Raw genomic sequence first — 13697 nt, forward strand, 5'->3', positions numbered from 1 at the left:
CTGGAGGCGTTCAAGAGGCAGCTGGACAGCCACCTGTCGAGCATGCATTAATTTGGATTCCTGCATTGAGAAGGGGGTTGGACTCAATGGCCTTATAGGCCCCTTCCAACTCTACGATCCTATTATTCCATATTGGATACCAAACTGGTCTCACTGCCATCTTGTGAAGGCATGGTCTCCAAGTAAGGCCCAAAGCCCCCAGTAGCACAGCAATCAAGCCTGGTCATCCTGCCCCCACCTTCTGCTTGGCTACCATGAGCAACAGGGCTGTGGCAGTGGCCCTGCCACTCCATTAAGCCCTGCTGGCAGGGGGGAATATTTTGGATTCCACCCTAAAACACTGAATTTGAGTTAAAATGTAGGTAACTAGAGATGCCAGAATTTTCTTCCAAGCCAGGTTTGTGAAAGCCCATATCAAAAGAAAAGCAAGCCCCAAAGTTCATTCTTGGTTTGGATCAAAATCTGAGCCAGATAGGAATTCTCTACATCGTTGTATCTGTCCCTGCCAGGCTTCATCCCCAAGATATCTTCCCTTTCCTTTAATTTACCCGTAATTGTCTAGTGAAAGTTATCCTTTCCTATTCTATATCTCTAGTTTCTGTCTGTCTGTCTGTTTGTTGTTGCTTTGTTAAGACATGGCAGCCATTCTTTCTGATCGTATATAAATATGAAACATAGTTGCCCATTCATTTAAGGGCTTGGAAATGAACAAGTTGAAGATTCACAACACCCAATTTAACATTTCCACCCTAATATCTATCCCACACTTTTTATGGTATTTTTCACAGGCAGATATGCAAGACTCAGTAATGAGGGCTTCAGATTAATATTTATACCTTTATACCTTTTACTATTATCTTTTTTCTTACTGCAGAGATATAAAAAGCATTTAACCAGTCAGGTTCCAATCAGTTAGTTGCACTTTCAGTACTCAAGAAAAACTCAGGAAAGTCAATTACACTGTAGTGTACCACAGATACGACACTGTAGTATACAGCAGATATTATAATTGTATTAATTTTAAACTTGATCTGTTCCTCATTTAATCAGGATGTCATAACTCCTTGTTAATACTGAAACAGCAACTGCTTATATACTATCCTTAGAATTAGAAAATGCTGCTTATAGGATATTCATGCTAAATAGCTTTTCCACATCCTAAGAAGGGAAATAAGGTCACAATGTAATAAATACAGTGATTATGGGGATGTTGACATTTTTGTGTCCAAAATTCTACAAGTCATCAGAAAGTGTAGTTTCCCACAGATTCCTCGCTGGTTTCCTATTGGTTTCTTTGTGTTCTGACTTTTTATTGTATGGTTTACATCTATTAATTCTCCTGTATAAAGACTGTCCTTATCTAATGTGAACAACAGAAAGGCATTGTTGATGGTTGATGGCAGGTTTGACACTGAAGGATGTACAAGTGAATGAGCATTTCATAGTATGGCTAATGTCACTGCATCAAATAATGCCTTGCTAGAAAAGAAAAAAAGATACTGGTGATACCTGGCTTCATTATATGCCTTGGTTTCTTACCTCATTGTGTCTGTTGAGTGACATTAGGCTGCTACCAGTGAATACTTCAGGTTTAACATTGTTTATAAGTGAGGACCAGTTGTCCTGACAGGCCCAAGGGTCGGCGTAAGGGGATCGTCATTTTCCAGGATGGTTTGTAGGTTGTTAATGAAAGCACCATGGAGGTTTCAGCTAAGAATGGTGATTAATCAATTGTGAATTGTGTCATTTTTCTTACAGGGCTTATATAATAGTGGTCTTCCTTCCCTGTCACTTTGGCTTTTTCAACCTGTTGTTGAACTTTGCTGGGTGGGCATTGTTGTTGTTATGTGCCTCCAAGTCGACTATGACTTATGGCGACCCTATGAATCAGTGACCTCCAAGAGCATCTGTCATGAACCAGCCTCCTCAGGTCTTGTAAGTTCAGGTCTGTGGCTTCCTTTATGGGTGGGTATTATGGGTGTGGTATTCTACTCAGAGTAGACCCATTGAAGTTAATAGACATGATTAACTTAGGTTCATTAATTTTAGTAGGCCTACTCTTGGTAGGACTTAGTTGAATCCAATCCTTTTAGCTTAATTTAAGCCATTATGAAAATGGGGCTTCCAATCATTGCAGGGTGGTGGCTCTCTAAAAGCTGGGCTCCATGTAGATTTGATCAGTTTGAACTAGATTAGGTTTAATATTTATACCCCACTTTCTCATTAAAAGAATATTCAAGGTAGCTTACAATAAAAAACAAAATATAAAACATTGAAATTACATATTACATATAAAAATAGCAAGATCAATAAAAATAAAAAATATGTGCCAGCTGCTGCTTCCCCTTGCTTTCACCAGCAGAGCAGAGTTTCTTGGACTCTTAGTTCAATACAGTCCTATAGCTCCAGGAATTTCTGTTGTACCTGCTTGATACGTTCATCCTTGTTGGGGAGTTGTCCTGTTAGTACAAGTTGGAGGCATTTAAACAAACTTAATGGACAGTGATCTTAAAGTGGCCTTCATAAAGACGCAGCATGCTAGTCCTGAAATGAATTTTCTGTTCAGATTAGGGTTGGTCAATGGGGTGATGAAGGTACACAGGAACACAGGAAGCTGTTTTATACTGAGTCAGATCATTGGTCCATCTAGTTCAGTGTTGTCTACACTGATTGGCAGCAGCTCTCCAGGGTTTTAGGCAGGAGTCCCTCCTAACCCTATCTGGAGATGCTGGGGACTGAACCTGGGACCTTTTGCATGCAAGGCAGATGCTTTATCACTGAGCTTCGGCCCTTCCCAGGGTCACTGAAGTCCTAATGAAATATCTGTCAGGCCTCTTTACCACATATTTAGTTTGTGTTGGTAATATCCCTGTACATCAGATACAGAAGGTCTTGGTACACTTCAGGCATGGTAATTGTAGAAAAGGGCATACAAATAAACGTGGCTTAGGTTTATTGAGTTAACCCTCATGCAGACTTGGCCCCAGGTGCACTTTTGACTGTATTTTTTACACATACGTAGGTCTACACAAATGTCCTTCTAGGACACTGTCACAAATTTTAATCTGTACAATGGCTCCAAATTTCAGCCAGATATCACTTACTGTTTTTCTTCTGGAAACAAAAAACCACGGGGGACCAAAAATACCGCAGCAAAAAGCCCTGGGCGCAAATTTCTGACTTATATTGTGTAATTTACACACAAGTAGACCTACAGGATTGGCCTTCTGGGTCATTGTCACAAATTGTCACCTGTACAATGACCCTGAATTTCAGCCAGTTAGCACTTACCATTATCCTTCTGGAAACAAAAAAGCCACTGGGGTCCCAAAACATTCCAGAAATTTTGTTGTTTTCTCAATAAGCATGGAGATGGCTCCATTGCATACTGCTCAGAAAAATCCTGCCACCTCTGAATAAGTGTTTTTTGGCTCAAGGTAGTGTCAAGCAGACTTATGGTGACCAAAAGAAAAAAATAGGTCTCTGGGTGACAAAGTGACTTCATCCTTCCACTGGAATTCTCATTGGGGCCCAAATATATCCCACAGTCGGCCAGTGTGATTTTTTTTAATGGGTCTGCATGAGGGTTAAGATAATCTTCTTACAAGGCTAATTTGAGTGTATGTTCATGTTGGGGAGTCATAAAAATGCCAGTGGTAATGCCATTTAGCAGAATATATAAACTATTCTTGTTTGTTAATTGTCGCCATTTTTGAAGTAATTATGAGTGAGAGAAAGTGTGAAAGTTTGTGGCTAAGTAGACTGTGGCATCATCAAGGATTATTTTCCTGTTGGCTTTAACTCATCTTTGTGTTGGATGTTGGTGTGTAAAGATTTAGCATTTATAGTGCTAACCTGGGGGATCCTTCATGGAGCATGGGCTCCTTTTTTCTTTTAGGAGGAGGATGTATAACTGGGGCACCGATGACATAGAGACAGAGAAAAAAATCCACAAAATGAGACATTTATATGTATATTAGATGTATAATATAATTAGATATTAGATGTATATTAGTAATATATTAGAACTCAAGCACTTAAGGAAAAGAGATCAGTGGAATCTGCAGCATAACTGAATTTAATGTTCAAGAATCAACAATCCAGGTATGAACCAGGCAACATCCTCATGATGACAAGTAACTATGCCAGTCATCAAAGGCAATTTGTTACCAGATGTATCAGTCATGAGGACAGAGTCAAGGAAGCTGTTCCAGTCTTGGCCTTTCTGCTGGAGATTCATCCCTGCTCCACAATCAGTGACAGGATGTGGCTAAAACAATGAGGGTGGGATGGAAATATGGAAAGGAGGGGAAATGAAATAATTGAAAGGTCGAGATGCAGAATAATTTACTACAAGCTGTGCCATAGCAAGGAAGTATTAAGTTCCCCAAGAACCCGATATCCTGACAACCTTCAAGGTACTATGCAAATGTTGTCAGCAATTGTTTGAGAAGACTGAAGTCTTTGGGAGAGGAAAGAAAAAGATTAAAGATTATATTAAAAATTCAGAAATCATAATTTGGACAATGCCCTTTGTCTCTTCTAGAATTCAGTAATTTAGTCTCTGGAACTAGGAGTCAGTTAAGACACAAGATGAAAATAACAAGGGTTGTATAAGAACACTGAACCATAGCCTCCTCATTAGTTAGTTAGGCATTCAGACCTTAATACAGAGCAGGGGTTGCCAAACTTTTTGGACTAGAGGGCAGATTTCAAATTTTGAGAGAGTGAAAATATGGCTGCCATGGGGGCATGGCATAACACAAAATTAGAGAGTAGTCACAGTGAGGTCTTTCCTATAATTGTATTTCCATATTAAAGAAGATTAGATCTGTTGGTTTTCTGCATGCCAGAAAATCAAGAACCATATTTTTTTTTCCCCAGGGTCAACCCTAAACCAAAGCCTAAGTCTCTTTGCAAAGTTTTCACATTTGCCTTTTTTGGGGGGAGGAGGTTCTTTAACATTCACTCACACGTATGTAGAAGTATTTACAGAAAATACCTTGTCGGTACTATCTGATCTCAGGTGAACTCAGCACAGGAAAGATGCATCCTGGTTGCTAGGGGAAAAGGAGGGGCAAACTATGGAGATGCCAAAGATAAGAAGGTAAAAGAAAAGTGCACTAAAAGGAAGGGGGAAATAGCAGCTCTTTAGGACCCCAGGAATTCCTATTGCCTGGGGTCCAAACAACTCACCAGTCACAGCTCTGCCTTCACTCATTGGCTAATAATACTGACAAGCAGGAGCAGCCAGTCTTGCTCATTTAACATAAATCGCTTAGATGGATGCCTGCACATTTTGCTCCACAATTTTCTTTCGAGTAGACCTAGAAACAGCTCAGAGCTTGTGCTACCAGTAGGGGTGCCACTGAAGACCTTTGCAGATGCCATGTCATCCACAGGCAACAGGTTGGCAAACCCTGATATAGAGGAGAAGAGGTGAAAGAAGTATAAGCTTTGGCTGCCTTTTCCCCTTTCTTTGCATATTTGCATCCAGTAAACCTTAAAGACTGACTGATATCCCAGCTTGATAACTGGGACCTCTGCTTTTTAACTTGTTTATGAACAATCTGGAGTTACGGGTCAGTAATGAGGTGGCCAAGTTTCCTGGTGATTGTTCAAGGTTCAGGTTAAGACAAAAAGGGATTGCAAAGAGCTCCAAAAGGACCTCTCCAACCTGAGTGAATGGATAGCAAAATGACAAATGAAATTCAACATAAACAAATGTAAAGTTACTATATGCATATTGGAGCAAAAAATCTCATGGATCTGAATAGGTGGTGACTGACAAGGAATGAAATCTTGGGGTCATGGTGGATAGCTCAATGAAGATGTCAAAGTGTGCCGAAGTGGTGAAAAAGGCAAATTCCGTGCTAGGGATCATCAGGAAAAGTACTGAAAATAAAACTGCCAATATCATAATGCCTTTAAATCTATGGTATGGCCACATTTTGAATACTGTGTACAGTTCTGGTCTCCTCACCTCAAAAATAATATTGTAGAGTTAGGAAAGGTTCAAAAAAGGGCAACTAGAATGATCAAGGGAATGGAGCGACTCCCCTATGAGGAAAGGTTTGCAGCATTTGGGGCTTTTTAGTTTAGAGAAAAGGTGAGTGAGAGGTGACATGATAGAAGTGTATAAAATTATGCATGGCATGGAGAAAGTGGATAGAGAAAAGTTTTTGTCCCTCTCTCATAACACTAGAACTTTTAGACGTCCAATGAAGATGAATGTTGGAACATTCAAGACAAACAAAAGAACGTACCTCTTCACACAGCACATAGTCAGAATGGAAAGATTCTTGCCTAAGTTTCTCTTTTTCCAGTCTTAAATTCAGTTCTCCACATTTCTGCAGCAATTTGCATTTTTTTTTAAATCCTCATGCAAATTCTTGAGCATTTTAGTGCAAATTTCTTCTAGCACATTTTTAAGGCAGATGTGACTAATGTACACATTTTTGCAAGCAATTTCTAATATAATGCATTTTTGTGTGTTATTTTCACTCATATATTAATTTTTATGCACACTTTCCCCTAACACATGCAATTCTGTAAGCATTGTTTGGTTGATGAACTGCATTGCAAAATTTGAGTAAGTATGAATTTTGAAGGATGATTGTGTTTTAGTTGTCATTACAATAGGACCCCGCTTTCCAGCGGCCCGCTTTTTGGCATTCTGCTAATACGGCGGCTTTCAATTAGAGTAAGGTCCCACTCATACGGTGCTTGTCCCGCTTTTATGGCGTTTTTTGGGCATCGGGCGCCATTCTATTGAATGAGTTCCACTTTTCGGCGGGTTTCGCTTTTAGGCCGGGGTCTGGAACGTAACCCGCTGTATGAGTGGGGTCCTACTGTATTTCAAAAAGTGCAAATTTGATCTGTTTGGCTTGAAATGCAAACTGAATTGAATTTCTTGCCCATCTCTAGCACATAAACTATGGAATTTGCTCCCACAAGAGGCAGTGATGGCCACCAACTTGGATGGCTTTAAAACAGGACTAAACAGATTCATGGAGGATAAGGCTATCAGTGGCTACTAGCCATCATGGCTATGCTCTGCCTCCATTGTTAGAGGCAGTATGTTTCTGAATACCAGTTGCTGGAAACCACAGGAGGGGAGAGTAGTCTTGTGCTCAGGTCCGGCATGCAGGCTTCCCATAGGTAGCTGGTTGGCCACTATAAGAACAGGATGCTGGACTTGATGGGCCACTGGCGTGATCCAGCAGGCTCTTCTTATGTTTTTATGTTCTTATCAGCTGGAGGAGCACTGTTAGTTGGTCCCTGTGTTACAGAGGCACAAGTGGCCTCAGATAGAAGTCAGGCATTTAATGTTGCCACTGCAACAATGTGGAGCACTCCTCTGGCAGAGATTCAGCAGGGCTCCTCACGTTTGACCTTTTAGCGTCTCTTGAATACTTTTTTATGCCAACAGACCTATGCAGCTGTTTAATGCTTATTTTGATTAGCCAGGCACTTTAATGGTTATTTGTATTGGTTTCAGTGGTGTCTTTTGTTTTATTTTGTATACCACCCATATATTTTATGATATGGCAGTATAGAAATATATTTATAAACATAAATAAATGCTAGCAGAGAATGGGGAAAGTGCTGTTCCACTCTGGTCCTGCTTGGAGACTTCTTACAGGCCTCTGGTTGGCCACTGTGGGAGCAAGATGCTGCACGAGATATCCCTCGGGCTGACCCAGCAGGGCTCTTCTTAACATCAGTAATCTATAGTATGTGCATAGATTCACTACTAGGCAAAAACCCCTTGAGGTTTAAGAACGTACCTATAGCAAACAGATATTTCTATCAAACTTTAAAAAGCAGGGAAATTGGGCAGCTATAGTGAATGCATCAGGGGAGCAGGAGACCTGACCTCCTCTCTGACATATTGTACTGCCCTACAAATTTGTCAAAATGCAAACACAATTTGAGTTGGTCTTTCAGAGTCCAATCCACTTGCTGTGTAGCTTGGAATAATTTGGTAACATGTGCCTCTGAGCACATGGTGAATGGTGGCAACACCTGCCATCTCCAAAGATGGAGAATTACATCTTTGTATGTTTGTTGGTGTTCTTATTTTGCTTCTTTTCCGTGTTATTACTGTTTCTACAGAGAATCTAATCTAGAAAATTATATTTCTCTCATTATTCATCCTAGAAATCTGTGTCAAATTTATTTTTTATTAATTTCAAAGCCTTTTTATTGGTAAAATGTCATATGATGGTGAAGACAGCCTTTTGTGTTTCAGATTGGAGCTTATGCTCTATTTCTATTTTTGGGCACATTAAAAGTTGCATCTGAAACTGCAGTTTGATGTAAAATCAGACTGATTACAATATGCTGCTACTTAAGCAATGACTCTAGCTGTTGGAAAAAAACAAACTTGGCCTACCCAAGATTCACGTTTTCAGCCTGCAATGCTTAAACTACTCTACTTAAGGAAAGGTGGGCATGGTCAATTAAAAACATAGAGCACACCTAGAATTTTGCTAGAATATATTTCACCTCCCACTGTTTTATCTTGTGCAAACTGAGACACTCCTCATGTCCGTTGGAGACTATTCTGCAGAACAGTCAGTGCCATTATTCCACAATTGTTTTTGGAACTTTTTTTTTAGTGTTGCAAAGTATTCACAGAAACAGAAGCAAAAGAAAATGATTGACTATAGGAAACTTCACTAAAATTGCAAAGTAAATCAAACCTATTTAAAGTGACTATCTGAACTATATCAACTGTTTTAATATTGTTGCTTTCTCCCTGCTAAAACAAGATCAGCACAGCATATGTCTTGTTTCTGTTATTTGGGCTGATTGCAGTTGTTGCCACCACTCACCATGTGCTCAGAGGCACATGTTACCAAATTCTTCCAAGCTACACAGCAAGTGGATTGGACTGTGAAAGACCAACCCAAATTGTGTTGGCATTTTTACAAATTTGTAAGGCAGTACAAAATCTCAGACAGGAGGTCAGGTCTCCTGCTCCCCTGGTGCATTCACTATAGCTGCCCAATTTCCCTGCTTTTTAAAGTTTAATAGAAATATCTGTTGGCTATAGGTATGTTCTTAAACCACAAGGTTTGTTGCCTATTAGTGAGTTTCTCTGCTTTTTAATCTGGAAGGTAAGAAATGGGATCCTGTGCAAGTTTTCTGAGAATGGATTGATCATTTGCACGCTTATCGAGTTCAGTGGGATTTACTGCCCTGCAATCATGCTTAGGATAGGTGAAACTGACCACAGGGGAGGGGGAGGGGGAGGGGGAGGAGAGCAGGCAGGAGGGGGAGGGCAGGTTTGATCATTTGCATGTTTATTGGGTTCAGTGGGATTTACCCCCGTGCAATCATGCTTAGGATAGTGAAAACTGACCATGGGGAGGGAGGCCTGGAGTGGGCAAGGGAGGAGGAAGAAGGAAGAGGGGAGGAGAGGAAAAAGGGAGGAGGAATGGAGAGGAGAGGGGAAGGAGGGGAAATGCAGGTCTGATCATTTGAATGCTTATTGAGTTCAGTGGGATTTACTCCCATGAAATCATGGCTAGGATAGGTAAAACTGACCATGAAGGAGGGGGAGGGGAGAGGGGAGCAGAAGGGGAGGGGAAGGAGGGGATTGGAAGGGGAGGGGTAAGGAGTGGATTGGAAGGGGTGAAGGAAGGGGGAGGAAAGGGGCAAAATGGAGGTGATTGGAGGGAAGAGGGGGATAGCAGGTTTCATCGTTTACATGCTTATTGAGTTCAATGGGATTTACCCCCTGCAATCATGCTTAGGATAGGTTAAACTGACTGTGGGGAGGGGGATGGGGAAGGGAAAAGAGGGGATTGGAAGGGGATGGGGATGGGGAGGGAGGGACAAAGGAAGAGGAAGGGAAGGGGCAAGTGGGAGGGGATCGGAGGGAGGAGAAAGGATGGTGGGTTTGATCAGTTGCATACTTTTTGAATTCAATGGGATTTATTTCTGTGCAATCATGTTTGAAAATGGAAATGGACTGCCTTCAAGTTGATCCCGACTTATGGCGACCCTATGAATAGGGTTTTCATAGTAAGCAGTATTCAGAGGTGGTTTACCATTGCCTCCCTCTCAGTCTGAGAAGGAGTGGCTGGCCCAAGGTCACCCAGTGAGCTTCATGGCTGTGTAGGGATTCGAACCGTGGTCTCACAGGTTGTAGAGCTAGCATAGGTAAAACTGACCATGGGGGAGGAGGGGGAGGGCAAAGGGGAGGGAAAGGGGGAGGAGGAGGAGGAGGGGAAAGAGGGGATTGAAAGGGGATGGGGAGGGGAAGGGAGGGCTGAAGGAAATGGGAGGAAAGAGGAAAGATGGAGGGGATAGTAGGGAGGAGGAGGGGAGGGCAGGTTTGATCATTTGCATGTTTTTGAGTTCAGTGGGATTTACCTCTGCAATCATGTTTAGGATAGGTGAAACTGACATGGGGAGGGGGGAGGGGAGGAGGAGGGCAGAAAGGAGGAGGGCAGGAAGGAGGAGGGGAGGAGACTAGATGGATAGGAGACTGGATGGATGGGTGCTGGGCAGAGGGGAAGCCCCTTTCCTTTCCAAAAGGAAAACATTGTGAACATTCTTTTTCAGGGTCCCCCCACTTTTTTATCCTACAGCAGGCGCATGTAAGCCTCCCACCCAAATTTAAACCAAAGCTCTCCCTAGCTACATCCACACCAGACCTTTATTTCACTTTAGACAGTCATGGCTTCACCCAAAGAATCCTGGGAAGTGTAGTTAGTGAAGGGTGCTGAGAGTTGCTAGAGATGCCCTGTTCCCCTCACAGAGCTTCAATCAGAGCGGCTGACTGTTAAACCAGTTTGGCCACTGGAGCTTTGTCAGGGGAATAGGAGTCTCCTCCCAGCACCCTTCACAAACTACACTTCCCAGGATTATCTGAGGGAAGCCATGACTGTCTAAAATGAAATCAAGGTCTGGTGTGGGTGTGGCCCCCTGATTAGGCAAGCCCAGGAGCTGTGAGTCTTGCTTTTAGGACACTGAGAGTTGGTTCTTACTGAGCATGCCTAGCCTTATCATTGAGTTCAATGGTAGATTTCTTAAAAATCAGCCGAGCATTTTTTAAACTTTTAAACTGTGGAAGATGAAGGTCAGAGTATGGAGCAAGGTCAGTAAAAGGATTAGAGGTACTCTGAGAACTCTGACAGAAAAAAGTCCACAATGGTTCTGTTTTTTTCTCTTTCTCTTTTTACACTTTGAACTCTCAATTCTCTCTGACTGTTTTGTGTGTCGCCAGGAAAACTTAGAGGGTTTTTAAGCAAGTGTTTCTGAATTCAGCACTATAAGTTTTGTAAGGTTCTGTTTTGAAATGAGCTTATGGGAAGCATCAGAATGCCATGGGGGTATTTTCAATTTAACATTGTGGAATGTGAAAAATCCGTTCTGACTAGAGTATACAGCCACTCTCATGGCTGTATAATACAGATATAGAGATGATACTTGGGTAAAGTATTAGCTTTATTATTTCCTCTTGACATTTTTTCTGTGCTGCCTTTTTATTTTATGTTACTTAGACATAATTTGAGACTCTGGTCTCAAAGTAGTATTCTGAGTTAGGAATGCATATGCATTTGACACCTTTCTGTAGATATACAGCAACTTATAACATATGCTTATCAGCCTTTTCAAGCGTTGCATTCCTAGATAAACTTGAAGAGTAGCATTTAAAAAAATTATTTCTCAGATTGAACATAATGCTGTCCTTGCCTATCAAACATTTCTTCATTAACCTTTCTTTCCCCTCTCCAACCCTTGCCTTTCAACTCCTTTCTCTAATTGCATTTCAAGCACATTATGTTGCTATTTTGTTGCACTTGGGGAAGAAGAACTTTGGGAATGATATTTGTAATGATGGGCAAACTCCCCTCAGCTTGATTCAGAAGTGAGTTAGCAATTACAAGTGTCTTAGGAGACCTCTTGAAAAAATGATCAGTTCCCCTCCCCCCTGGAGAGTTGTGTGTGTGTGTTTGCAGAATCTCATTTTTTATTGTGAGCTATAGAGGAACTTCTTAGGGAAATGATGCTCAAATTTGTATTCCAAACCAAAAGATTAACGTCTTCAGCCGCATCACTAAAAATTGTTTTTTGTTTGTTTGTTTATAGCATTTATGTTCTGCCCAATCACAGAGTTCTTTGGGCAGCTTACAACAAGATAACATTAAAACAATGATAATAAAAAACCATATCAATTGCCGCACATTAATAGTAGAGTGTAAAACAGTATCGAAAAATGTGCAGCTTCTCTAAAATATGCAGCACACCTGAAATTCAGTGGATTCAAAAGTTGACAGTGTAGAAGCCCGGAAGACTAAAAGGGTCTTTGCCTGATGCTGAAAAGACTACAGAGAAGGTTCCAGGTAAATTTCTGGGGAGGGTGTTGCATAACTATGGTGCCACCACTGAAGACTTTCTCTGGTAGCCACCTGAGGCACCTCACTTGGTGGTAGAACCCAGATTGTAATTCACAAACTGCTTTTTCTTGAGTAACCTTGGAGATGTCACTAAAACTTTATTAAGCCTATTGTTATACACTCCCTATTTCTCTGTGTGGTGAGAAGTTCCAGGGGCAGTGCTTATCCAAGTTTTCTTTGGAAGGACATACCATTTGAAGACTTACTATTTTCTTTATATCTTTAGATTTACAAATATAAAACGTGAACATCAGTGGAGGCATAGCTTAACACTTCAACTGTTCCACCTTATTTCTCAGTCCTCAGCTGAGGTGGAGTGGGTTGTGGGGTATGTTTTTTCCAAAATGCTTCTTCCCTTGTTTTTTCTAGCTATTATCTAGTCATTTTGGGCTGTTTACCTGCAATTTCCCTTACAAAGCTGTGCCTGACAATTTGGTCTGCAGATGATTAAGGGCTGTTAGGCAGGTCTTCTGGGTGTTTTGCGGCATTCCTGTCCAAATTCCCAAACTTACAACACCATTCTGGAGAAATAGTGTAGGGATGAGAGATTAGCTGTGGTAAAGAGCCATACAGACACATCATACTTTGTAAGTATTCAGGGCGATTTCAGATGGCAGCCTGTACATAGAGAAGTTTACTTTCAGGATACCACCACAAATCATAATTCAGTGCCCTGCCATTGGCAAAGTGGAAGATGGTTTCCCAGTATAGCAAGTCACTCCAGACAAATTGCTCATCATACACAAGCAACTGCCACAGACAGCAGCCACTCTTTCCTATCTCTTCATACATAGCTGCCCTTGAGTTATAAACAAAACTGCCCTGTTTCGCTTTAAACTTAAACTTGTACGTTCCATTGGGTATGCAATGCTAGTCCTACTCAGAGTAGACCCATTGAAGCTAATTGACACAACTTAGGCTAGAGGCTCGATCATTGTAACGTGGTTTATGCGAGGCTGCCCTTGTATCTGGTTTGGAAATGGCGGAATGCAGCGACCAGACTGCTTACAGAAGCAGATTACTGGCAACATGTTACCCCACTGCTGGAAGAGCTGTACTGGTTGCCAGTTTGCTACTGGGCCAGGTTCAGTGTACTTGTGTTAATTCTCAAAGCCCTAAACATCTTGGACCCAAAGTACCTTAAAGACTGTCTGACTCTTTATGTTCCATTTCAATCACTGGGATCTTCTGATGGGGCACTTTTGGTGATTCTCCATGCCCCTGAGTTTCAGAGGGCCTCCACCAGGGACCAAGCTTACAGAGTGGCAGGCTCTGCCCTGT

General features: G+C 41.6%; 1 protein-coding gene across 1 annotated transcript in view; it reads left to right on the plus strand.

Annotated features, from left to right (window-relative positions):
• Nucleotides 1–13697, plus strand: part of MYT1L (myelin transcription factor 1 like) — a 585413-nt gene that overhangs the window by 344824 nt on the left and 226892 nt on the right. The gene's annotated exons all lie outside the window — the stretch shown is intronic.

This window comes from Rhineura floridana, chromosome 4, assembly GCF_030035675.1.
Source record: "Rhineura floridana isolate rRhiFlo1 chromosome 4, rRhiFlo1.hap2, whole genome shotgun sequence".
NCBI lineage: Eukaryota > Metazoa > Chordata > Lepidosauria > Squamata > Rhineuridae > Rhineura > Rhineura floridana.